This window comes from Barbatula barbatula (assembly GCF_947034865.1).
Source record: "Barbatula barbatula genome assembly, chromosome: 2".
Classification (NCBI taxonomy): Eukaryota; Metazoa; Chordata; class Actinopteri; order Cypriniformes; family Nemacheilidae; genus Barbatula; species Barbatula barbatula.
This window is the reverse complement of record NC_136767.1, coordinates 24,284,793-24,312,754: the sequence shown is the minus strand read 5'-3', so window position 1 is coordinate 24,312,754 and position 27,962 is coordinate 24,284,793. Positions and strand designations below refer to the sequence as shown.

Genomic DNA, 27,962 nt, shown 5'->3' with positions numbered 1-27,962 from the left:
AATCACAGTGAATGGTTTCATAACCATAAATAGCTTATTATTAGGGATACTGTTGCTAGTTGTCACATTTTATACTGAATAAGTGAATATTTTGTCCTTTATTTTGCCCCAAAGGACAGGTTGTCATAGTACTGTATATGATATTAAACAGTCTATTATAAGCTTTTTGGCTAAAGATAAAATATTAAAAGTTGTAATGTATAATGTACAGTATTTTTATGACAAATAGTGTTTGTTTAGTGGGTGTTTTGTGACATAAACACAGCAGTGTAATTGTGAAACATGGAATTCACAAAATGTGTTAATACAATTTTAAATGGTTTGGAACAAACAAACCAAACCACTGCTAGAGGAAACTTTATTATTGGCCTTTAAAAACCTTTCTTAGATATAGTGACAACTAACTGAGTCTGCAAATAAGTAGGTGTAAAGGTAGATTTTGAGTACATGAGATGTTCCTCTTTGTCTTTAGGTTCTAATAAGGCTACCTCATATCAATTATAAAATGAATGGATTACAAACTAAAAAGGTCTTCGAATCGTGCTCAATACAGTGTGTGTTAATGCTTGGTTGATTTCAGATGTGAAAGGCATAGAAACGCATTAGTCAGAGCTGCAGTCTTCCGTCAGAATCTTTCCTCGGGCCACCAGACCATTCTATAGTATCAAGCCTTCTATATAATTCTGATCTTGTCAATGTCAAACTCACATAAGCTTAAGGTGATTTGAGATGGATGGACGTTTTAGAATAGAATAGAATAGAATAGAATAGAATAGAATAGAATAGAATAGAATAGAATAGAATAGAATAGAATAGAATAGAACAGAATAGCATAGCTTTCATGAATTGCAAGTCTGCATTATTAATCCAAAACCGGTCTGTGTCTTGTGTTTCTTTCATTTCCACTCTCTCAGAGCTGGTAACTGTGCAATCTCATCTCTTTGAGAACAATTCATCGGTAATCAATTGAGCTCCAGCGATGACATGCATGTGGGAGAACATCTTATCTGTTGATTCCATAAGCAGATGACTCGACCAACATTCCGTGCGTGTTTGCTCAAGTTTGATTAAAGTGGACGCAATTTGCAACAAAGACTGAACGCGAGCGGTCTGGCTGCATGCGGGCGCATAAAACTAATTCATTATTTATGCTCGAGGCAAAACAAATGTGTCAAATGTCATATCACACTGGAACATTTCCAATTGGCTAAAAAGTGGCATTTAAAATGACCGTAGTTCTCGGGAAACGCTGTATATTTGAATATGTGCATATTATCGTTCTTATTATTATTGTGTGATTTTATCATAACATTAATTGTAGAATTTAATGATTTGTACATTTTACAAGAGCATTATTCATGCCAATGAAGAGTTCCACCTTTATTTATTACAAAAGTATTACAGGCGACTGTAAGGTATCCCGTGGTAATGCTATTCCCACTCTCACAAGATCAACGTTCTGTCCCTTAGTATTTATAATGTCGCAAATAACAAACGTGCTTTCTAATATGACGTTTGGACGCTGACAGCGTCCCCGTGGTAACAACCCTCAATTACCCATGATTGGCCGACCCTTGGGAATATTTAAATTCCCTCTGTGCGCTGATTGGCTGGTGGGCGGTCTGTGGAGCTGTGAGAGTCCGCACCGTTCCGGGTTATTGTCAGTCTCGGCAGCCCGGCGCAGGGGAGAGCCGCAGTGCCTGTGATCGTCTTACAGAGCCGCGGAATATAGACAATTTATTGACGCGTGTTCGTTAATTCTTTCCCGACGTCATCGTGAACAACAACCGCAGCCATCGGAATGCTTCGGAGGAATAATTAAACGGACATCGGAGTTGAAATCGCGACGGAAGCTTTCCGAGTCAAGGGATGAAGAGAGCCGCTGGAAGTGAACGGTGATTTCTCTTCTCCTGGATTAAACGGCGTACATCCAATACTCGCACCTGCTCTGCAATTAAAGGAATATCGCCTTAAACGTAACAGGGGATTTCCAGCATGTTCCGTGATGAAACATCATCATTGATTGTAGACGCCAAAGTCTCTTCGCTGTTTGGATTTAAGGACATTCGCGAATCGCAGTTTATATAATTGGGAAAGCGCTTATTTATTTCTCGAATGCTTGTCAGCAGAATAAGCTGTCGTTTTTTCTGGAGTTTGCAATTTCCTTTTTAGACTTACTCGGATGTTAATCCAGTAAGTACACGGGTAAAACATCCTGAACGACTGAATCATTCACGGTAGTTCAAGACGCAGTTAACGGAGCGCAGTTGTCACGGCGGTTCTTTGGGGGAACAGCTCCTCACTTTGGTCCGCTAACGTCTTTAACAAGAACACCGATCGGATTCCTTGAAAAGACGATTTTTTTACAAGTTTATTTTACTGCAAAGGAAAATTTGCCAGCTGTCCAGCGAAATAGGCTCTTTTTGGATGACTTTTTTACGCGTGTGTAAAACACCGATAAAAGGAAATAAACTTTATTACAAATCGACTAAATCTACCAGGGATTACACATTTTTGCGTCACCTGAGGACAGAATGAGATTTTGTTGATTCTATTTAATATTTAACCTCATTCTGCTTTTTCCATCGCTACGTCGTCCCCGCAGACTCGTCGGCACAAACCTGCATGGACATCTAGTCAGCACCACAGAGCGATTTATGGTAAAAACTCCTTATTTATCTTACACTTATATATTTAATGTTCTTTTTCCTAATAATGATTTAGAGTCCAGATATCATGATTAAATCTTGACATCAGTAGTGTAAAGTTAATTACCGTCGTTACTGAAACGTAGCGCTACAACTATCGTTTCTGCGCAAAAAGCATAGTTTTGACAGTTATGAATTATTCTGGCATGTCTTACCTGTATGCGGAGTTTTCTGTCAATATTTATGACAGTTTATTGCAAATACCTGAGTTAAAGGGTATTGGCTTAGGAGCAATATACCATTGTCCATACTTGTGATTAGTATAAGATACATAGATAAGCGCGTTTTAAGCATTTTAATATTAAAGAGTAGCATTGTAAAAAGTTCCAATTATGCAAAAACTGTGACAGCAACCAAAAGGTAACAAGGTCGCCTTTGACTATAGTTGGTGATTTATAGAAGTGATTAGCTTCATTTGAATAACGCTCTGCTTCTGTGGCCATATAATCTTGTGAAGTGACATCGGGTGGGTTTATAGTAGAACATACAACCTTTGTTTCAAGGTTTCACCTGCAATAAATGAAAAAGGAAGTGCCGTAAAAATGGAGGTGTCGGGCACTAAATGGCCCCAGGACACGCTTTGATATGCGCTATGGGTGTTTTAAACAGTGCGACAGGATGAATGCTCTGAAAGCATAAAATCTGGTTACAGCATGATGGCAGGCAGGAGAATCTGAATAAAAGGTGTGAAAGTCTTTGCCAGCACCCCCTCATCCTAGTTTCGCCGCTGAGTATGTGCTGAGTGTGCTATGTGTGTGATGATTTGCTTTTGGTCTAGAAATGTAAATGTTGGTGCGGTGGCTTAGTGGTACCTCTGGTCTGGTAGGTCAAGGGCTGTTGATTCGAACCCCAGCAGGGGTAATCCAATGACTGTGTTTGTGTCCCCGAGGCAAGGTGCTTAACCTGAGGTTGTTTAAGGGGACTGTCCCTGTTTTAAGGGTGGATTATTGCAAGCAAATGGAAAAAAGGTTATTTGGTTGAATGTTTTGTATGTGTTTGGATCACATCAGGCTGTTCATGTGGCGCTGTTATCCTTACACTCAAACGTGGGCTTCCGCCATTCATTGTTTGTGGAAGCAAGCATTTTCCAAGAACTGATGTTTTGCATATACCATCTCTTTGAAATCTAATCAGTACTCTTTCAGGGACACTCACTGGCTAAAGTACATGCAGCCCAGGTTTTTATTTGTCTGTGAACACGGGTCAGTTGGTCTAAACAAATTGTCTTTCCCAGAGACTTTAACCCTTAATATTTCTGAGTTTCTGAGATTAAAAGGATTGTTTGCAAAAGCGCTCATTCTTGAGATGTTACTGCGTTACCAAGAATCAATGTTTGGTACACAACAGCTTTGGAAGAGTTGAAGTGTTTAGTTGTTGGTTGTAACATACTTTTAAAACAAATGCGAGTAGTTTACCATTGCAGAATAAGTAGCCGTTTACAGAAACCTACTGTAAATGTGCATATCGATCGTTGGGTTAGACCGCAGTTTAATTTTCTCCCCATACATCACAAGTCTCATGGCCCCCCCTGTCATTTCTCTGCTCTTCTGACTAATGTGATTGCCCCCTGCTCCACGGTGGACGTTCCACTCTGCAAGTCATCACTCTGGAGGCTTAGTGCTCTGGCTCTTAGCTTGGATCCAGCATGTGGTCTTCCTCAGGGCCTGGCAGCCTCATTACCCCAGCAGAGTCCCTCACTCTGAGGGCTGTGACTCCCTCCACCCGTGGAGACGGCACCTGTCAAGGAGTATGCTCACCACTCTATTGAATAAAACATTCGGTGATGTACGAGTGGAAAGGTTCACCTCCGGGGGCCAGAGTTGCCTCATTTCCTACTCCTGCTGCACATCCGTGACCCGCTGAGCAAATTGGCCCGGTATTAGCTCTGTGGCTCGATCTCACCTAAACAAATAGAGCTTCCAGCATAATGCTAATCTCGGCTGAGCCGAGCGTGTGGGGTAGACGGGGAGATAGCTGGCGGGGAGATGGTATGGTCTAATATTTAGGTCACTGAATGGCGTTAAAGTCGATTCCCATTTTTCTTAGCTTATACAAATTTTTCTCGTTGTCAGTTTTTGTTGACTTTTTTCACATTTATCTTAGTCACATGGGAGAATTATTGTTTTGGGGTTCTCGGAAGTGTTGAGCGGTGCAGTATATAGCATAGCGCAACATAGGTAATTATGAACGGCTTTGTAACTGATGTCAAGATGTTTTGGAAGGATTCGGCCCTGAAAGCCACCCAAAAACACAGTTTATTTGATCACCGTCAGCAGAACGCTTTCTCTATACAGGGAAACGCAATTTGGGTGCAATTCAACCTCCACCGACTGTATTGAATGAGAAAGATCTTAGTGTGATTAAATCAGGAGTGAATTTCTGAAGTTAAGCTCACACCCGTTTTACCGTTTCTGCCCTCGCAGCAGATGTTGATGGATAGTTTAATTTTGGGAGGATATTATTAAAGAAGCACGCACTGTTCATTTGAATATAGAGATAAATGTGCAGATTGATAGATTGATGGCCATGGGGTGAAATCACTTAACCGTTTTCTTATTAAAATGAGAGCAAGGAGAGAGAGCGAAGCCTTTTTTTTATTTGTAAAATTTTAATTTCCTGATTTTTATATTAATAATTTTTTTCCTATAATATCCTAACCAGTATTGTCCCAGTAAAGTTTTTTGGTCGTACAGTATAATTCAACCTAAAGCGTATCTGAAAAACAGCACTATATTTCTCTGTGGAAATCAATAAAAGTGAGGGGAAAAAACACCAGCTGGCACACAAATGCTTTTTTCTATTCTTCAAGCGTAAATAAGCTTTTACAGGAACACAGCTTTCAAAGCGGCAGTTGACACATGGCCTAAAACAAGCATTCTTGCATTTCCCCCCCCCTTTTCTGTTCCTGGGGGCTGGTGGCGCGGTTAGTTGGATGGGGCGGGACATGGTCCTTGAATTTATCTCTCTGAAGTGTCCAAACAGTGGGTCATTAGGGATTACCTTCTCTCTCTCCCTCCCTCTTTTCCATAGCTCAGGGCAAAGTCTCTTACTCATAAACTAGTTTTGTCATATGACTGCATGATTGAAGTGTAATATGTTTGTTAGTTTAGTCACTAAACATTGTATAATATGACCGTATTTTCAGTATTTTGTTTTGTTAATGCGTAGAGGTCATTGCCATTCAAAGATTTGGTCACTCTGTGTTTGTCTTGTCTTGAGGTTCAGTTGAATTTTAACACGTTAGAGGGGGGTGAGGCAAGACCTGACGTCGACCTTGTCCCAGATTCAGCTGTCACCAAGTGTATTGGTCAAAATGCTCAAAATGGCAGCTCTAATGTCCACAAAACCAGCGAGAAAAAAGTCTCTAAACTTGCTTGTTCCTTTTGTCTTCACCACCAGAATTGTTCTCCTTCATCTTGTGCATTTTTGAAATCACTGGTACTTTGAAAAATGAATAGACCAATTTACTGCAGCTGCTGCAAAATATAGAACAGAAAAGAGTGTCAAAAGAAAATGTCTTTGTTGGTTTTGAAAGTGCGGTGAATGGATTGTGAATGCTCCCGTGTCTTTGCTCTCCTACAGAGCTCCTTCTGTGAGTATTGAGCGCTAAGCAGGTGCCATTGTTCCGGAAGAGCTATTATATCTGTGCCCCTGGTAATCCGCAATTCCAATCCTCTCTCCCCCACTTCGTTCCCCGAGCCGTTCGTACAATGCTAATGTTCCCAACATCTGTTAACGTGAAACACCTGCGGTGGAGACTGTTTGATTTTCTTCTTTATGACATTCCTATCTCCCCTGTTGCAACATAAAAGGCTTAGCCTGCATCGCTTTCGTATGTGATATTGATTAAAAGTATCGAGGGAAATCCGAGCATGGAACGGGTGACGAAATGCCCTTGTCTAAATTAAATTTTAGGCTAACGCATCTTGTTGTTGTTTACTTGACCTTTGCTTTGCTGCGGTTTCAATTCCGCCAGCTTTACCCTTATCCAGATGAGATGGCGAGTCACGGTTTGTTGATTTAGCGGTCCCATCTCTGACACCTCGGCAGCTTCAAGGAGACTATGATTACTCAACTTATTCTACGTCTGTGCTTTCTTAGCTGCTAAAATGTGAGCTGTTCATCTGGATCGTTTGACCTACCATGTCATAATAAAAGTGAGGTAGATTGAGGATAGTTCGACCCAAGTTGTTTCTTTTGAGGTTTAGCCTCAAACGGTTCAAAGTTTCTTTGAGCATCTGAGGGAGCTGTTTTTTCATCTCTTTGGAGTGAAAATGATACCTGTGGACAGGTTTATCATTTTATGGTTCCGAGAACAGAAGAACGGGAGATTAAATGGGGTATGAATTCAGCTCAAAGCTTCTGAGGCTTCAATAAGACGTCCGCTTTGCCGCATTGCTAATCGCGCTAGAGAACAGGAATCTTATCAATGTCGCTGTCTCCGTTGGCGACCTCAAGCTCATAGAGCTCCTTTGAAGGGCAAATTGTTCTTCCTAAAAAATCAAACTGCTGTGTAATCGGCCTCTTGGGTAGATTGATTTCCTGCTGGTGACAGTGGGGGATGCTGGGAAAGCAGCCCACACGTTTCTCCTGAAGGACTAAAAAGTTTACCGGGGCATCAATCATTGCGAATTATGGTGAGTGTGTTTTAAAGAACTTTTTCTGGGGAACTCATAGGGCGTTCTGTTCTTTCTTGTAAAAGGAACAGTTCAATTTCATTGAGTTACTTCTTCGTGTTTTCAGTTACTGAGTTAGCACTTGCTTCACTGTTGTTTCTCTGCCAGCATAATTCAGCAAAATGCTTTCAGGGCACCTCTGTTATGTGCTCTTGCAGATATCTTTGTTCTTTCCCCCATTTTTGCAACAAATTTTGGCAATATCCTCACTCGCATACCCTCCCGTGCTTCATTTCATCATTGTGTCATCCAGTAATGAAACCGACGTTGCAAACTAAGAGGTTTGGACATATAATTCTGACCAGTGCTCGAAGTGATAGTTTACCACAAACTTGTTTTGTTTATTACTCAGCCACACCAAACCTGTTTTACCTTTGTTTTGAAGTAACTGCTTTCATTTCATCTTATAAAGCACTTGTTGGCTCAAAAGATCTATTGATGGATAATTTGCTTGTTTGTGTTTAATGTGCTGACTTTAACATTTGCATCATTTTGTTCATATAAGCGACGCATCTCTCGTGGTTCCAGACCCTTAGCTTATCAAGGATCAGCCGGATCGACATGCTCCTGACGCCCCCTAAACTATGTCAACCATGTCTTGATAAAGAACAGTGTTGCATGAGCATATGGCCTTCACTGATACGTTGTGACACATGCAGAAGATATGGGCTTACTTCAGCACAAAACAGTGGGCCTGATGTTCTCACAGAGTGGAAAGTTCTCCTAATCCCCCTGGAGGGTTAAACAGTCTGGAAGTAAAATCTCAATTATCCTACTCTCGGTTTTTCAAAAGTTTATCAGTATTGAAAGCGAGATGGATGCATAGCCAAAGTTCTGTGAAAACACAACTGATCTTATTGCTGTGTATTTAACATCCTTGAATAGACATATTTTCAACTCTATTTACTAGCGAGATTGTCTGGCAGAGGGAGTGACTAATATTGTTCTCCCACCGCGCTCCTGGGCCTTATTTATTAATGTTGTAGTGGGCAGCCTTTAAAGTGGGGGTTGAAATTGCGTGCTCGCATTTCTGTTCCAGCGTATTAAGGCTATTAAAACATAGTGGGAGAAGTAGACTGTGACCTGTTTACAAATCCCGTTTAGTTTACTGCCGGGGAAAATGGGTTTTGTCATGCAACGCAGTTCAAAGTTTAACACGTTTAATTGCACTTTTAACCACGGCTGAAAATAAAGTTAAAAGCAGCAGTTTATTTTCCTCTTTTCGCATTCAAAGGCGACAAAGTGGTTTTCGTAAATCAAGATGGTGACAATGAACAGTGTCTCGTTGCTTACGACTTGAATAGCCCTCACACACACACAGCTCTAAATGTGTTAGTGCAGGCTGTGTTTCTGTAGAAGCTGTTAGTCAACTCTTGTAGTGTTGTTGAAAGGTAATGAAATTTCCACTGACTGCAGGAAACAATGCCTCCCGCCTTGCCCACGTGCGATTAGCAATCCCACATATTGGCTGGCGACTTCACGCTGCGTCCTGGGAATGCGAAGGGGTATAATAAACTCTGGGGATTTCTATCACGTTTTACCAGGCATGGACGTCAGGGCGTCAACATCGTTCATGGGTCTGAATACAATGTTTCGCACCCAGACAACCTTTCTGTAAGTTTTGGATAGGAAAAATGCTCATTGGTCTTTTTTATTATCGTTAAGAAACAGTAGAGAACAGCCGAGCGTTCACGCCTATAATGTAACTCAATTTTTTCTTGTTCAGCACACTGTAGGCTGAAGTTTCTTCCATCTTCGGCCAGTGTTATTGCTCCTGTCCAAAGGTTCTAAACCAACAGTGATATTAGGCCCTCGGGCGTCTACTTTTCTGCATGCCTTCCTCCACTGGAGCACAGGACGAAAGCCGGACACACACACTTTTTCGCCCAACCTTCCTGCTTTATTACCTCCTGCCTGCTGTTGGAATTACTTTCCTCCCTCGAGTGAGCCGGCTTTATTGTGTTAACCTATTTGTGTGTCAAGAGCGATTGCGCCAGTCTTTATCACTGTTTGTATACGGAGTGGTGGGGGAGGTAGAGTTGGATGGACAGTCGGTCACCTCGCACTCCTCTGGGGGATAATGACTAGTTGCCAAGCAATTTTTTGCCACCCCCCAACCCTTCATCCATAGTAATCACTTTTCACTCAGGGATGTCATGTATAATTATGAGTCCAGTCTCATGCTATGAAACCTGCCTAATCGTTTGTTTCATTGGGAGAATGAGAAGCCGGGCATCCAAAGAACACCCTGTTTGTTAATCAAAATATTTTTTAGGTTCTTCAGTTTGTCAGATCTGATTTATAGAGATATTTGATCATATCTGTTTTTTTCTGTTTGTATTCTGATATGCGCCTCTCTTTTCTATCATAGCTTAAAGGAAAAATGTCATTTTGAGTTTGTATGTCCTACGGTGTAACATAGCAAACATTTAGAAAACTGTGTTTACTATACTATACTGTATTATAGAATGATTATTTTATATATTAATGTTATAATATAAAATAAAATAGCATAATAAAGATTTTTATGCTAAATTTTAGCTTTCAAGCCAAAGGACACATTTACGATTTATTTGTCAACTACCCATGTAGTGCTGTATAGCTTTTCCTATGCCTTATTTGCTTTTTAATTTTAATAATTTATGGCATGCATTCACTTAAAACTCTGAATGAACTTCCTCCCATGGACCTTTGGCCCTTAATATACCAACAACCCAGCGGTGATGAGGATATGTGATATGCATGCTCTTTGCTCATTGGCTTATTTGTTGTTTTTTGTGCACTCCTACTTTTATTAACATTTTGATTGAGGTGGTGGAATTGCTGACCCTCCACAGACTAATGAATTGCCTGCGCTGCTTAAGGGAAATGAAAGCTTTGGCAGATATGTTTGGCCCGAAGCCGAGTGTTTTATCTGTAGATGTCCCTTGCTGAGAATGTAGTCAGATCGAGCCTTTCAAACTAGCTTTTATTGTTTATAAAATCCCATGTTTGCTACCCGCAACCTCTTGTGTGCACAACTGCACGTGCATGTGTGTTTTTCTTACGTTACCATCTGTGTCTGACCCCAATTTACGCGTTGCCTTTTCCCGGCGAAAGTCATTGATGTTCTTTTAGCTCACGTCGAGTTTCAGGCATAATTTGTGTGCGGCCAATTATCTCTCCGGCTTTGAAGACTTTCCTCACGCTTCTCCAGGTTGGGATGAAAAATTAATTTCGAGCTTCCCGAGAGCCTCAAAGCCCAAATTAGATTCTGATTTAAAATCAAGGATGCCTTGCTTTTAATTTGACATTTCAGTTTTGATATTCTTTTTCTGGGCTTAACGCCTTAATTGGAGTTTGAAGCACTTCAGTGATGCTGAAAATAAATTCCTCTTTTGTTTTATGCTTGAAATGGTAATTTGTGCCTTTAAGACACAACAATTCTGAGGGTACAATGTTGTTTGTTTGGACCTATTTTAAGTTTAGATTGCAGTCTAGTTATAGTAATGGTTTACTGTGTTTTGTGGCACACGTTTGCTGACCTGCTATCTGTCTGTCTGGTGTTAATACAGGGTTGCAAGTGCAAGTTATTTGTCATATTGACGGGTTAAAGAATATGGCCTAATTATTGATAAATAGAAGTATAAACTCTTTGACGGTTCATAGTTCAATGCTTTGTCTCCAAACAATATTTCTGTTCCATTAAGAAACATGAGATGACATAAAAGCAGGGCTGGTTTGAAAGTAAGCCATCATCTTTTTTAATGCATGTTTGTTGCTCAAGAAAAAAAAAGCAGTGTCGCATCAAAGCAGCAGGACTTTTCTGGAAACCTGCAGGCGACGGATGCGATTTTGGACTGTTGGGATGTGTGCGAGTTCTCCTCATCCTGTCCCTCGCTTAAGCGGCTCCGCGTTGATTTTGTGGGATCCGTCTGCGAGACCGGCTGTCACAGCTCTCCTGTTCATGGAGTCAGAATTCAAACATGCTGAAAAGACAACACGCACGTTCTAACCTCCCATGTGTGCCTCCTCTGGAACATCTGTCCAGCTGTCAGCCTGTCTCAGCCAATCAGATTGTGCTTTGGGCAGTAGCTGTGGAAGTGTAGTCAGTGTGTGTTTGTCTCTCTGAGGAATATGAGAGTGTGTTGGAGCATTGCTCTGTGCTTTTACACCAAACATGCGTGCACACTCCCTCAGTGCCTGTTTACCATTAATGTGCAGAGATGTGAAGAGCAGATGGCACCTAATTTTTCTCTCCTATGTTTCATGTTTAATTCCATTCTTTAAGTAATCCTGTCAATTTACATGGTTTTCATAGCAAAGAAAAGGGGGGTGTTAAGAATTGTGTTAGTCGCAGAAACAATGAGGCAATAACTGTTTGCCTGACTGGCGAATTAACTGGTACCTTTTAATGATTGGAATTGAGTGGTAACATGTAACTGAAGAAACATTTTGAGACCATAAATACTGTAAATTTGACACAACCCATAAAGCGTTTTTGGCCGCATGGTGACAAACTGCATCATTTAACGAAAGGTTTGTTTTGCTACCAATATGCACATGTAAAATGGAGAGTGAATGCAAATGAATAGGCTTTTTGAACATTGAAACAAAGTATTCCATACATGCCTGTGTGTTACATTTCGATATGACGTTTTTTGTGCTACTTTCAAGTTTCTTTGTATTGGACTAAAAAGGTTTTGTGGTATAAAAATGGTTAGCAATTTAAGCAAAATGTACATGTCAGTAAATCTGATTTTGAACCTTGAAATATGATGTTATGAATAATGCAGTGTAGACAAAATTTTAAATACTCTCTTGTTTGTAAGTTGTATAAAGAAGAAGTTGTAGTAAATAAGTGTCTGTTACAAGAAGACATTTTTTTTTCTCTATATTCTCCAAAAGGAACTTTTTCCTTTCAGTTTTATTTTCTTCATCCGTCCATTACTGTTACTCATTCTCTTGAGTTTATTAGCGTGTCTCCTTGTTGTTTTTTAACATCTTTGCCACCTCTTTTTAACGTGTACTCTTGGATGTTAGATCATAACCCTTTTTCTCGACTGCTTCTATAAGAGAGTCCGTCCTTCATCAGTGCACAGGATGAAGCTTCAGATAAAAGAGGAGAATTCTATTTATGTCTGCCTGTAAACAAAGTCCCAGTGAGGGAGAACTAATGGCCTGGAACTGACGAGAGCCTGCAGGGATATCTCACTCTCCCTCTCCCCCTCTCTCGCTCTCCCTGTCACCCTCTTTTCTCCTCTCCCTGTAGTCGTGGTGATGTAGTAGATGAAGAATCGGGCTGAAAGGACCAATGTTGAAGCAGTCATTTTTCTGATATGAGCAGAAAAGCTTTCAGGTCTGTAAATGAGTGAGAGAAAGCGAGACCAGACTGAAACTGCGAGACCGTAGGGAAATTTCTCCTGGGAAGCGACTGTGCAGCGAGAACAGCTGTTGGAAATGCTTTCACTCTCATATGTCTCGCGTTCTCTGTCTTTTGCTTTTTAGCTTTTGGCCCCAAATTCATTGCATGAGAACATTTTAGATTTATACCTGTGATTTGTTTTGAAGGACGTTTGATCTTTGCTGCACTCTTCAAATGTTTTTAAAGATGGACGGCGAATTTAATTTATTTTGCCATGTGGGATCGCAAGCTTAAAGTATACTTTTGATTGGCCCCACGTGAATTGATCAAACTTTAACGCATTGGTTTTTAATGGTGTAATTATCATCTTTATTTATGAATGACGTTTGATGGACGCTTCCTGCGCGGTGACAGCTGCTGGTTATTGGAGAGCGTTTGATTGATCCACACTGATGGAACAGACAAGCCACGAAACTTTTCCATTGAGCCTCGAAACGCCGGGCCCATTCTGTTCTCTCTCGCGTGCGAGTGACAGACTCGCGCCGCGTATTGAAACTGGAATTGTTAAGCAGACGTTCGGTGGTAACGCTTTGTGTAGTGATTGAAGGAAAGAGATGCAGCCGTCTCTGCAAAACTTTAAATCTGTGAAAACGCGTCCCCTCCCATGCTCTTCACGTCGATGCGTTCGCTAACCCCGGTGACAAGCGAAACGCTGCCACTGGTGACTTTTCATTTTATCATTTAAATTCGCCCCATTGATGTCACCGGCTTTGATTGACAGGCTAACTTGAGAGAGCAGCGATAGCAATCAGTCCTCATCAGCTGCGTTTGTGACCGTGGACAATAGTTTTTTTCTCTTTCCGTTTTCGCACTAGTTTTTTTTCTCCCAAACCTCCCCCCCTCCTGTCACAGAAAACTCAGACGATTGCATTTCTGTCACGACAGAGGGCTATTAATCTTTTAAATCCGAGCCAGACCTGAGCAGCATTGTGTTCAGGAATCCGAGACCGCTCTGCAGAGACCACTCTGAAACGGGCTCGGTCTCTTTGTAAACGGCGAAACCGAAGCTTTCTGAGCAAACACAATATTAGAAATCTAATCTATCGGAGAGGGTGACATGCAGATGGCGAGCTGATTGTCAAATCAGGCAGTCCACTTTAACCCGATATCCCTCTGTTTTCTCGCTCTCATCTGTTCTGGTTTGTCGGTTTGGTGTGGGTAGGTATATTTTTCTCGTCAGGAAAATCTCCTTTTAACCTCTATTTTATTAGTGGCAGGTCATTCTGCACTTTCAAAAGGTCATCATGAAGGGGTCACAGGTTTAGGCTGGGAGATATGGAACTGGCGTGTTCGGGCACCCCTGGAGCAAGTCATGCGGGTTCATTGGTCTCGCTTGAGGGCGAAACAGCAGTGGAAAAACAGGCACATTAAAATCAACACACCGCTTAGAGGCAATAACATCTCATCTGTCCTGTAAAGAATGTGAACTAATAACCTTTCACTAACTGAGCTGAAACAACTACATTTATACTTGTTAGTGTGGAACTGTGGTTGCTAAGGAGCTGTTATGTGGTTGTTCGGGTGTATTGAATAATTGCTAGGTGCTTGGTAGAATTTTCTGAAGTTGTTTTTATCTCCCAATATTTAAAGCAGTTGACCAGTCAGATATCGCTTTCTCTTTTTTCTTGCCTTCAGACTCAAATTCATTGCATATTAAACTTTAAACACACGCCGTTACATCATTTCCTCTAGTTTTGAACGACTTTCTCTCTCTTTTTGAAGGCTCCCTTGCTTTTCAAGATCGAATTGAATGTTGAAAGCTGCATATTTTTATGTTTCCTGAAACAGAGTTTAACATTTGTGTCGTATACTGTATGAGCAATAGTCACGGCAATAGTGATGCTTGCCTTAGAAATTGGCTTTAATTATGTGGAGGAAACGTTCTTTTAACGTAATATTTGTTGGGTTAAACAGCGGACAATTAAGAAATCAAACCTTTCATGTAAGTTTGTAGATCAAGGTCACAGGCTCATTTTAGCGCAGTTAAGCTTAAGCAAGTATCTCCGTTAATGAAGTGTCGCCTTTTAGAAGGCTTAAAAAGAGTAAAACTAGTGATTTGAGGAAAACAGCAATGCTTCTGATAAACAGGATTTTACGGTTTATTATTTGTGTAGCAGGGTTATTAATATTAGTTCAAAGGTACTTTTTTTTAATTGGTCATTTGGCATTTAGCGGACAATTTTTATTGAGAGCGGCTTAAGGTACAATAATTGCAGAAACAGTCCCCCCGGAGCGACGCTAGGTCAGGCGTCTCATCGGATGGCAAAATGCTAATCGTTTCTCAGGATCTTTCCAGTTACAGCTCTACCTTGAATCGCTTTGTTTTGTCCCAATGTCCTCGCCTCCCCCGACCCCCTTCTCTAAATTAGGGTTAGGTGGTCAGATCTCCACCTGAGGAAATTCGATCAGCGGGCAGAGAGGTCCAGATAGGGTCTGCTGGGTACAGTCAGACACAGCGTCATGCTACTCGATAGGGGTTTTCTTCCATGGACTGCTCAGGGATGAAGCTCAATTGACTTTCTCCAGTGGAAAAGTTCTCCTGCTGTGTCTCCATTGGTTACCAGAGATTCGGTATATGATTTTTTCTGTGTTTCTTTTAAAAGCAAGCAACAAAAAGTAGAAAAGGGACTTAAATGAGCACAGCTAGACAGTCTGTCAGTTACACTTTCTTGAACATCTACCGCTGAGAAGACATGAGCTTTGAAATTTAGTCAAAGACAACATGAGGCAGTGTCGCAAAACTCATTTAGCTTCCATGATGTGATGTATTTTGTAGTGAAAGATAATATTGGGTGTGAATTATAGCTGGGTGGGACTTTTATTTACTGGGATTAAATTGGGTTGTAAAATGCTGTTATTAAATTGGTTATTTAAAAATAAAAATAAATGTCAGGCCCTATAATTGATTCCTATATAAATTTATATAAAAGTGTATTTACTCTAAAAATAAAAACTAAGCTAGAAATTTATGAGTGCAATTTCTTGCTGAACATTTTTAGAACACATCCATAAACATGGTCGACTGGACAAGTCATGGAAGAGTGGTGAAAATTCATAGGTCAAGACAAGAGTTGTGCGAACCCTTCCATTATGTTACGGGCTTACATTTAATCATGATCTAATCTCCTTCCCGTTTTCTAACCAAACAATTTGTGTATCTAAATATTTGTGAAGTTTCCCAGCTTGGTGATAAAAGGAACTGTTTGTTTTGATGATCCTCTGCCTGTCAGTAACCGTATCATCTCGCCGGCAGTGTTTACTGTCCATTACGTCCGAGCAAACATAGACGCTGCTGATCTTGTGTGCTTTCCACACAACCTGTCTCCTCTATGTCTGGATCATAAAAGTGCATTCAAAGCTTTGAAATGCCTCTGCTCTCCCAAGCCCCAGACACTTGCTGCATAGCTCAGCTGTGTGCAAGCATTTCACCCCCCTCGCCCGCCCTCGCAACCGCCCCGGTTCTGCTCCCTGTATTCATGCGTCTCTCTTGACTTTTTCCAGCCCTTTGTTTCCTCAGGGGATGGATGCAGCGAGCGGGGAGGGCGCGAGCCGTCCGATCAATAGCCGCCCCATCTGTCGGGCCTGTAGTTGAGGGTGGAATTCAGCACCGTCTGTGGGGTTTGTCGCCGGATTTTGCCTGAATGGGGCTTGAGGGCTGGGGCGCTGGGGTGGGGCGGCGTGCCCCCGCCAGCCTTTGCTTTTGTGCCGGTTCCCTCCCCAGCCCAGTGATTAGCTGGCTAGCATGTATGTGGAGATGAGAGGCATCTATTGTGTCATTTCACAGGCTCCCGGGAGACAGGGTCACCTTGTCCCCCGCACAAACGGTGTCCTCTCTGGGTATTTTGGCCGTCTCTCTTATATGTGGGCCAGACACCCCGGCTCTGAGCACATCTATCTCTCATCTCACCCTTTTGAGATTGCCCCTATTGAGAGAAAGTCTGGAACTGGGCTTTCAAAGCGGACATCTGAGATTGTTGCACAGTTGACATCATTCTTCCTGTGAGACACTGGAGAAGCGCTAGATCGGACCGGGCAGCTGAAATCTCCTTTTAGGACACTGAAGTCTGTATTTGAGTAGTTGACAAATAAAACCGTTAATGTGTCACCATTGGTGAGACAGCAAAAATTTTGAAAAAACTAACAATGAAGAAAACTATCTCTTAGGCAGTTTTATATTATGAATATAATTATTAATCATATAAAATTAACAGTTTGTTTTCAATTATTTTGCTATCGCAAACTATATCACACCATTCTAAATTAATTTTTATTTAATCAGCAATTCTAGATGTATTGTGGCCAGTCCAGTCCGTAGAATTTCAACTAAATCAAACCTCAGAAGTGAAAAAGTCATACAACATCAATGTGAAAGACTTACAGCATTACTGATCGAGGTTATTTTTAGAGAGAAATATTGTTACTAGTTCAAAGAATGAAACTAAAATGCTCATTTGACCTAAACACATACCTACTAATAGCAAATTCAGAAAAATAGAAAATAATTTTGAAATGATCTCTTTCCACGGCTGTTTATGTTAGCGTCTACAGTGAGTATTATGTGTGCGCGTGTATGTGTATGTAGACTGTTGTGACAGCTGCTTTGCCTTGATCTGTGCACTATGAAGAGGATTGTGGTCCTTGGGGAGGCTGCTCTGTACTGATATTTAAGAGCATTGGCTTCACATGAAGGACGGAAACAGTGGCCCCAACCTCACTGGCTCAGGGACTCTCAGGTCAGCTTGTATCTTTTTTACGTCTCTCATGGCCACTGGTATATTTTTTCAATCTCCATTTTTCAGTATCAACATGAAAAGAGCTGCAAGCCTAGCATCAAGTTGAGAGAAAAACAACATGAATGCAAGGACAGCCAGTCAACAGGGTTATCTTTTGCCGTCTTATTAGCTAATTTCTTTCGATCTCCAACAGCTCGGGCTATTCTCTGTGGCTGTTAGCTACTGCTGCGGCATTCCTGTCATGTAAATCTCCATTAACTTCGGTTCAGCCGTCAGAGGCCACACTGGTCCTAAATGAGCCCTTTATTACCTCATATCTAATTGTGTGGCTCATCACAGCAACTAATCAAAGAGACTCGTATCCAGCAGCAAGGTCACATGGCGCTAAACTCTAGAATGCCAGAAATGTTTCCAAGAATAGCGTGATGGCAATCTGTACTTTTTGTCAAGTCACTTTAATTTATATAGAGCTTTAAACATGAAAAAAAACTGTCAATTTGTCAAATATGTTATAAATCAATTTTGTTATTTTTTGCCCCGTTTAGTTTGAAATGACAAGGTTAGTTAACATAAAAATGAAAATTGATTCATGTCGTTCCGAACCCATATGAATTCAGTTCTTCCGTTGAACACGAGGGCACATTAGAAGAAATGCCTCAGTCCCCATTTATTTTCATGGAATTTATAGTGTCAATACTATTTTTGCAGAAAGCTAAATTTTTCAGAAGAAATAACGTCTTACGGGTTTGGAACAGCATGCGGATGACAACAGGATTATTGTTTTTGAGTAAACTAAGCACATTCTTTAAGCAAGGGCACTTTAAAGACAACACCCATCCATTACAGTGGTATTTCCAAATTAAACACTGTTTATTGGCAAATAGTATAGGGAGGGGGACTAGATGATGAATTTTTTATGCATCAAGTTTTGATAGGATTGTTCAAAACAGACTGTTATTTTATCGGCTAATGTTTTTTTTTCCTTCTCACCCAGTGTTACATCAGCAGAAAAGTAATTTCAGAGGTGGATGAAGATATTACATCTTGATGAAAGATTATGAAAGCAAGCTTTTTTCCTCAGCTTCAATGCGCACTGTATTATGCACATCCTACTAGCCGCTTAAACCAGTCTATGGTGATTTTGCAACTCTATCTCCCAGTTTGTCCTAGCAGCTTTTTAGTTGGTTTAGCTTGCTGGCCTGTTGGACTCCCAGACAACTAGCTGAGACGTGCTCAAAACCATTTTACTACCAGCTTGATTGGCTGGGACCAGCAAACCATCTGAGGCTGGATTAAACTGTTTTCCAAGCAGGGCACAAAGTCCATTAATAAAAAAAAGAGTTGTTATAATCCTTTAAGGGAGAGAAAACCTTAGAACTAATAGGACTAATAGAAGCCACAAAGGCTTTAACTGGAGAAACGTTGATTTTAAGGGATGGCAAAAGCAGTTGGGCTTTTATGCCAGTACGCTCCAGCATTGCACAGCTCCTCTTGGCATTCTAGGAAGGAACTCTGGGTATAATTTGGTCGCTGCGAGATTGGTAAAGAAAGAAAGAACCTTGGTGGTCACAGAGGGGTTGGTTTGCTTTTAATGGAGGCACTCAATGGCTATCTTCTCCAGCCAGCCCCGAGCTAATTTGAGACAAGGAGGATTGGTGTTTGCTGTCTCTATGTGCTCTTCCCACCTAACATGCTTTTATCGCACCGCTTTAGCGGCCAAGGAGGAGAGCTAGCGGGAGAGAGAGAAGGAGAGTGTAAAGGGCCTTTTGTGTCTCCTTGGTTCTCCGCCGTCTTCTCCTTTACTCTCAATTAAGAAGATTTAAACAGACAGTGTTTGTCTTAGTCCACACTAAAGAGGGAACATCCGCAGGTCCAAACAGACACGGCTGAAAGGCTTTCTCCGTCAGACGGGCTTCGTCGAGAGTAGCGGCAGCTTTCAGCGCGGGGGAGAAAACTGCAGTGACAGCACAATGAATAAATTGAAAAAGGCTCGCGTAGTAAATTGTCTATCGCTAGTGACAAACGATCTGATAGGAGCGAGCGGGGGCCTCCGATGCCGCCGTCCCGGCAGAGCTGTGAATAACTGGCCTGGCTGCGCGCTGCTTAGCACAACGGCCTCGCATGTTCGCTTAATAATTTATACACTGTGAAATATTTCTCCCCGAAAACAGATCCGCCAGCAGGACGGGGACGACCTCTGGGAGCGTCAGGGTAGTGCTAATTTGGGGGACTGTGACAAGCAGAGGTTTCCCTCTTACAATTTTTCCCCCTTTTCATTTGGAAATGGATGGCATGTGAGACGTAAGCTGTACGTTTCGAAGGTTTTGCCACGGCTTATTTAGCATAGAGAGCTCCACAAGATAGTGGAAGTCTGCCAAACTCTTACACACCGTGTATTGCTGACATAATGCTATTTTTATTTACGTTTATGTAGATAAGCCAACCGTATTGGAATGAATTCACATTACTATACAGAATGAATTCACATGACTATACACTTTATCAGTGTGTGTTCTCGAGAAATCAAACGTCATAATTTTAAAGGTCCAGTGTATGAAATTTAGCAGCATCTAGCGGTGCTCACTCCACACCTACCCCACCCCACCCCTCAGCTGAACGGCAGCTGACACAGGACTTAGATGTCGTCTTTGCCAAAGGAGAGAACGTATTTACAAAATGCGCTCTGTAGAGCAGTTTGTCCATTTGGGCTACTGTAGAAACAACATGCCGAATTCCATGTAAGGGGACCCACTGTGTATGTAGATAGAATAGCTCATTCTAAGGTAATAAAAACATAACGCTTCATTATGTAAGGTCTTATACACCTCTGAAGACAAAGTTATGTATATTATATTGCATTTTTTTAAAAAAGACACATTGGCCAGTTATAGGAACATCTTTTCTTTTGGCTTTGACGTTGCAAATCGTTGTCAGTGTAAACAGCCATTTATGCTGTTCTGGACATTGTGAAATGTTAAATGTGCATACTTGTGTACATTTTTGGAAATCTAGTCTTCGCTTTGTCAATCTCTCTGGGACAAAATAAAACCAAAAATCTGAATATGTCAGGTCAGTTATATTTGTTTTCCTTCAGCACTGATTTAACTCCTTGGTGGGATTTACTGTCCACATACATACTCTGTGTGTGCACTTATAGGTGCTATAGTTCCCCATGTGGCTTTTGCGTTCCCTGCTATTTTATTTCTTTAATAAACCAGGCATTTTTTTAAAGTCCCGTTCGGGGCCTGCAACCAATTATGCAAACTATTAAAAATTTAAGAGGGACAGTCTTTTATAATTTAATCCTAAAGTAATAGATTCTGTTAAATATGCATGAGCTTGGCTTTATAGATGAAACTGGAATTAATGTCTATCAGAGGCCCGACCATGAAGGCAGAGGAAGACGTGGAGTGCAGAAGGGGGGCGTACTGAGGGGAAACAGGAAAAGAGAAGGAGATGGGATATCTTATCATTATTCAAATAGGGTATGATTGCCATGGACAGAGGCAGACTGTCTATAACCAGACCAGACGACTGGTTTAATCATCGCAAATATTGAGCACATTTACTCCGGCTCAGCAAGATTAGGGGCTGAAAGCTGATCCGACTGTCCCCTGGTTCGATTGTCGCCGTTTTTTCTGGAAGGAAGGTTGTGTGGTTGAATGGAAGGGAGATGTGTTTAGGGCTCTGGTTTGTTTTTGGCAGGCCATGTGACAGCTTAATGAGGAAGTTAAGGAGCGTGTATCGGAAGGTCAGGGACTGCCGATCAGAGAGGGAGTCGTATATCCCTGCATAAAGTCTCCTCACCCGTATCCTGTACACTCAATCTGTCAATCTCTCGTCAGCTCCGCTTACCTCACCGGCAGGACACACATGGGGTTTGTACACAAACACATCCCTTGTTTATAGGTCTACTTTGTGTGTAAATGTAAAGGTGTATTTATGGTGTATTTGAAGAATGATTCAAGGCAAAATGCTGATCAAGACCTTCACGAGTGATGTGTTTCCGTACCACACCTGTGAACCATCTTTCCACCCTGTTATTTCCAATGTAAAGTGTAAACTGAGCTGCTTTGTAGTGGGTTTCCACGGTCCGATGGTTGCAGGCTAATTGCGTTTTGAGTTTTGCCCGGAGAAGGTCAGCCGCCAGTCCTTAACTTCCACACTGCCATTAATCCCACAGTGGCAGACCGACTCCACTCGGCACGGCTCCGAGCGTAAACACTTCGTTTTGAGGAGGACTGCGAGGAGAAATAGGGGAGTTTATGAAATATTAGATTATGTGGCTGCTGAACCTTTAAGGTGGGTGTGGTTTTCTTCTCCTAAACTGAATTGAGGGTTCTGGTGTAGTGGTTGAGAAAAAAGGATGTTCTGTACACCAATTTCAGTGTCTACTTGATGGCAATGAGATGAAATGAAGAACATAGATTTAAGTCTCACGATAATCTCACGTTTGACTACTTGATAGTCTTATTTAATTAACACTGCATATAGGAATTTATTGTGTGTCTGATATTTGACCTGTGTTTTGAATTTCATTACCTTTTATGTTTTACTTAGTCATTTTTTCTTGTACAGCTGCTTTGTAACAATGAAAATTGTAAAAAGCGCTATATAAATAAAGCTGACTTGACTTGACTACTTTGAAGTCTACTTAGATTTGACATAAAAAAAGTTAAGCTTTGTATTGTTACTGCATGTAAACATGTTTCTGTTTCTGTATACATATAAGCAGAGACAAATAGCCAACTATTGGCCATTTACTTTGTAAATACATATTTGTACAGAAATACGATGCATCAAGAATGTACAATGGATGCGAATGCTGTTTTCTGTTGACCCGAAACCTCAACTTAGCCTCATGAGCTGTGAAAAAGCAACCTCTGAGCAAAAATATTTTTCCCTTTGAATATGTGTGGGTGCGTTTCAAATGTGAATCCAACCAGCGGAAAAGCTTAAATGTGATACGCAGGATTAAAAGAGGGCTGCAGGCGTGATCTAAGGATATCTAACCCCTTCAATATGCCCTGCGTATCTCGAAACCACGTTTAAGGGCGCCGACCGAAAACCTTTTCTCACATTCTCCCGAAATACATATTAATAGATTTGAGAGATGAGGGTTTCTGTGGATACATTCAGCAGTTAAAACGGATGGTGAGCTTCGGTCTCCCGGTCTTTTTTATTAAATTTTTTAAGTCAGTGGCCACATCCTCTTTGCAATGTAATTTAATCAAAGCTTATGTGGCTGTGGGCAGCATCTGCACTCAGACTACAGTGAAAGAGAGAGAGCTTTTTTAACTAATCCTTAGATTTCTCCGCTCACCAATCTACAGATCACTCTGCTGGATGAAGACAATTACCAGCCCGCATTTTCATGCTAATGCAATCTCTAACTAGATCTCTTCCTGAAAAATGTGGGGGAGAGAAAGAGAGAGACAGAGGGAGAGATGGGAAGGTTTTTTAGATTAACATTTAATTATGAACCGTTCCCCGTCAGGCAGGCGAAAGGGTCAGGAGAGGAGGGCAAGGCGCAGAAGGAAAAGGCCAGGCGGTAATTTAAGATGTGAACTTTGTCTTGGGACCTGCATGTGCACTATTCTAAAGAGAGAGACAAGGTCAAAGGGCATGTCTCATCATAAGCCGGGTTTCGCATGAATGCGCCTGTTTTCGAGCGTTTGCATGGAAGATTTTAAGCCTGGTGTTTGTTTTGTGGTATAATTTTATGACATCTTACTTCGAATAAACAGCGTTCTTGAATAAATGGTCCCTGCCTCATTAGATTCGGAACGCCGTGGCAGATTAATTTCCCAAGCCTCTCTTGACCTCGTGGGTCTCAAGCTGTCATGACTCGTGAGGCTGTCACGCTCGCCTATCGGCGATAGGGACTACCAGAAAGCTACTAACAGCAAAGGTCTTTAACATTTTTCAGGCCATACAGAGATGGACTGTGAACCCCGGTTACAATCAGTCACTGTCGTTCTGAAACCTTGGATGTCCAGATTTGCTGTTTTTTTTTTCAATTATAAAATAGTGTGTTGTCAAAGTTGGCAAGCACTTTTTATTGGTTAAATATTTGGAAAACCCAGTCACAAAAAAAAGGGTGACTGATGATAGTGATTTATGGCAAAAACAAAAACCCTGAACAGAGAATAGGGCTATAGGACCATTTCAGTATATTCACTTTCTACATCAATGTTGCTTTTTGTTTTGATGGCTTTGCAGCCTAAGCATTATACTGTAAGAGTTTTGTTGCATGCAAGAGTGTATGTTTTAAAGGAAAAGTTCACCCAAAAAATGGTCCCCGTTGACTTTCCATAGTAGGAATAAAATGTACTGTTGTCAAGTCAATGGGGACCATTTTCTGGTGAACTATTCCTTTAATATGTCCTAATGCATCTCATTATGGGATAGAAATGAAGTTCATTGAACGTTACATACTTACATATAAGAGGTGACACAAGGCGATAATGACCACATGATCTCAGCAGTGTTGGACTGAGATGCCCTTCCATGAAGCTCACACACACAAATGGTGGAGTCTTATCTCAGATAAACTCCTTGGAAAGCAAAGGAGAGGTAGAGGTGCGTCCTTGAGGATAAGATGGTCACGTGAGGTTGTGAGCCAGTCACATTACTGGACCTAACATTTTTATTTTTAATGTACAGTATATTGGCATTCATCAACTTATATTAGTGTGTGAGATAGAAATGACGATCATTAGCCAAACTAGATTTTTACATTTTCTTAATGGCTTTCCTGTGCAAAACTGTATGCCAGGATGTTGCTATGCGGTTGATAAAGTATTCCATGGCCGTATTTACATGATTCAACATCAGTTTGTCAGCTCAGTAATAGGATGCTATTATAGAGTCTTCGACTGGATTGTTATGTCTTTGCGCCATTAACCAAACAGCTATAATGGAGACAAGTAATAGTGCAATGTTTATGTGCATTTCTTTTATCCAGACAGGGTTTGATCTATATAGCTCGCATTACAGTTTGTTTTGGTATGTCGTTACTGGTTTTGTAACAGTCATTATAAAAGTGTTCCAGGTTACAGTCGAACCCAACTGCGTGTTATTTTGTGCTTGCAAAATGTATTTCTCCCAGTAATTGATTGTTTCTCACTCGATGGTAATGACTCGTGGGAAATTGAGGTCGGCAGGCCTGCAAGTGCATTCTGGGATACCAAAGTGAGTGCACTGACACTGTACATAGTGTTTTAAAAGTGTTTGGCTTCTCTTTAGATTTTTCTATTGATTCGAGCTGTCGATGGTACATTATGCTTTCAGTCGTTTGCTTGACCATCTGGTTGTGATTTAAGAGTTTGTACTTCTCGTTCCTCATTTTCTTAAATGACGGAGGCTCATCTTTCAGGCGTTTTCCCCTTAGGCTGTGATCAAAAAGCGCAACAAACAATGAACAAAATACGGCGAGAGAAGGCGCTTGAATATTCAGACTAACAAATGCATGCCCTCTAGGGTTGGGGGTGTTGTGGGTAGAATGGACCATTGTTTTCATCTCGTGTTAATCCTAAACAGCGTCCCAGTGTTATGTGAATGAGATTAGATGGGTGACAGTTGGATGGTCGCCACTGTTCTTTTTTTAGTTTAGCTGTGCCTTTTTTTAAAGGGTTGGTTATGGTTTAACGGACGACCAATGTTCTATGCTTGGCTCATGCAAACATTTTTTTTCATTCAGTTTTATGTAGAAATAAATGCATACATTCGACAGAATAACTCCTGATCACTGCCATAGCTTTACAGAACCCATATACTTAAGCTATGTGGCATGCTGTTCATTTCCAGGGAAAATTAAGACTCAACCTTATAGTTGGTAAAAACAGAAAAACCCTACCCTATATTGGCCTATAGACTCCTATTGTAACACATTTTGTTGTTTGATTTGTTTCCAAGAGTTGATTTATACTGAGCCAAAATGATTGTGTTTCTTCATCACAAGAATGCCAGAGATGTCATCCACAAAGCTTATTTTTAAAGACTCGACATTAAAGAGCTATGCTAGCGAACAGCGTAAAAACTCTTGATGTTGTTTTAATTAAAAAGGGATTTTGAGTGAATTTGTGAATGCATGAGTGCTAACCGTCTATTGTAAAAGAGATGTTCCTCCACACATTCATAGTGTCTTATCTCAGCCGATTTGAGATAACAGGCGCACAGTCTTGTGTGCCGTGACAGAGATAGATTAAAAGGACGAGTTTACTGCCGGCATATGTTTACGTTCGTTCTGCGAGTAGCAAAATAAACGCTGTCCCATCTGCTTACAGTTGCAACAATAGCTGACCTGTGTTTGACCCCGGAATGGAAACGGCGTGGCAGCAGATGTGGATGTTGTATGCATATATTGTTAGTCACTGAATGAGACTGTATGTATAGTGAAAGATTGCGTGTGTGTTGTTTGTTTGTTTTCGGTAGGACTGTTTGCGCTTTGCGAGGCTCTGTGGGTTTTACATCCTCCCTGGCATTCATTTGTCCGCAGGCCTGTGTCGGGTCTCCCTTTGCATGCACGTGTGTCTGTGTGCGTGCAGTCTTGTTAACAATCGCTGGATTTATGACCCTGAGTGTGTGCCTGTCTGCAGATGTCCCTATCACGGGATTGTTTGTTTGTTTGTGTTTTGCATCCGTGTTTGTCCTTGTCCCATTCCACTGTGTCTGTATGCAAGCGGGACTGGATGGTTTATTGTGATTTTGTTAATATTCCTCCACTTGCATAGTCATCCGAAATGAATATTAAAAGTAATGTTTTAATTGCTACTTAACTATTTAATAAAAAAGTGTATAAAAGGGGTCGAGAACACTGTCTCTCCTTCTAATGTGCCTTTTCATTGCTTTCCATTTATCGTGGGTGTGTGTGTGTGAGAGAGAGAGAGAGGGGGGGCCGGGATTATAGGGAACTATAGTGGCTGCTTGTTAAAGCTGTAGAAAAGGGTCTGGGTGTGTCGATTGGATTAACTTGTTTGGGTTTATTAAGAGGGGACACGCACAAGCCGTTTAAAAGCACTACATGGGGTTCTGTATCTGACTCTCTCTCACTCTCTCTCTCTCTCACACACACATGCACACAACGAGCTGGCAGGTCACCATTCAATTAGGAAGAGAAGCCCCCCACCATCCATCCTCTGGTTTCTCAAACGCAAGCCCTCTCTCCATCTCCCCCTCACTACCCTTTACGTCAATACACATAGATTCCCTAAAGGTCTTTCTTGGTCATAATGGAAGATTTTATAGACAGGAAATCAACGTTGTCTCTCTCACTTTCCCATCATGCTTTTTTGTGTTACTTTCTCCTCTCTTCTTTTGTTCTCACTTATACCTGTTTTTGTTCTCACCTTCCCTCACTTTTCAGCCTATCGATCTTTCAGCTCTCCCACAGAAGGGCACTTCAGAGAATATACAGGGCTCAGGCCAGCGTGAGGTTAATTCTCCCACTGGAGATCTCGGCATGCATCAGACAAACTAAGTGGGTATGTCCACCTGAACTGTATATGGTTACAGATTCAAAAGCACTTTGGATGCGGAAACCGACTTGCGCACAGTTTTCCACATTTATTTTACTAGAATTGCACGTCTCGGCTGGGGATTTCGCGGTCCTTTTAGGGCAGTCGAAGACGGTATAGGTGGAGACTGACCACTTATTCCAAAATTAATGGAAGAAATTGTAACATTCAATATGGTTTTAGGAAAGAGCACTCACCTCTTAACGCAAATGTACAGGTATGGTTTTTACACTAACCAAATTCAACCAGGATGCTGTCGAGCATATGATTCATACCAGGAATCAGTCACACAGTTCTACAATCCGACTTTTTAATTGTACATTCGGTTGTGTATCACATGAGAACTATAAACGTGATAACAGACCTTCTTAGTGTTAAATAAGTCAATCTTTGGAGATCTGTCGCTAGCGCAAATGACCAAAGCTATACAATGTTGCGTCTAGTGGCATTTTGCACAGGGTTTATTGTTGTTGCGGTTGATTTATTCCCAAAAGCACATGTTAGCCAACATAGTAACATATGTACTATGTACTATAAATAAATATGGACAACCAGACAGGCAACGAAGAGTCGCGTGTCGATCTCGCTCTCATTCTTCACTGAGCTCCTCCTCATCTGTCCGCATTCACATGCAGATTTTCGGAAAAGAGTCTCGGGAAGGGCTAATCCATTTCCTTGCCGTGACAGAAAACCATTGAAGAGACTGGCGAGACAGAGATGTTTACCGATGAGTTGCGATCTTTAACACTGATTTCTCATGTCAAATAAACAGTGATTTAGCATACTTTGGGATTGACTGGATTTCTTCTTCTGAAAGTCAGATTGATAAAATCGTAAGAACTTGACAGGATGCTTTTAACAAAGATAAAGGTTCTTATGCATTTGTTGAAATGAATAGTTCAATTTTTTACTCACATATTTAC

General features: G+C 41.2%; 1 protein-coding gene across 2 annotated transcripts in view; it reads left to right on the top strand.

The window, feature by feature from the left end:
* The first annotated feature begins 1,615 nt into the window (after positions 1 to 1,615).
* Positions 1,616 to 27,962, top strand: part of fam222aa (family with sequence similarity 222 member Aa) — a 48,408-nt gene continuing 22,061 nt past the window's right edge. The window contains exons 1-2 of one of the 2 annotated variants that reach the window (XM_079450979.1): positions 1,616 to 1,895; positions 2,606 to 2,660. The gene's annotated coding sequence lies outside the window, so the exon portion shown is untranslated. Of the gene's footprint in view, positions 2,661 to 27,962 lie in introns of both variants that reach the window. The other variant, XM_079450978.1, reaches the window with a different exon arrangement.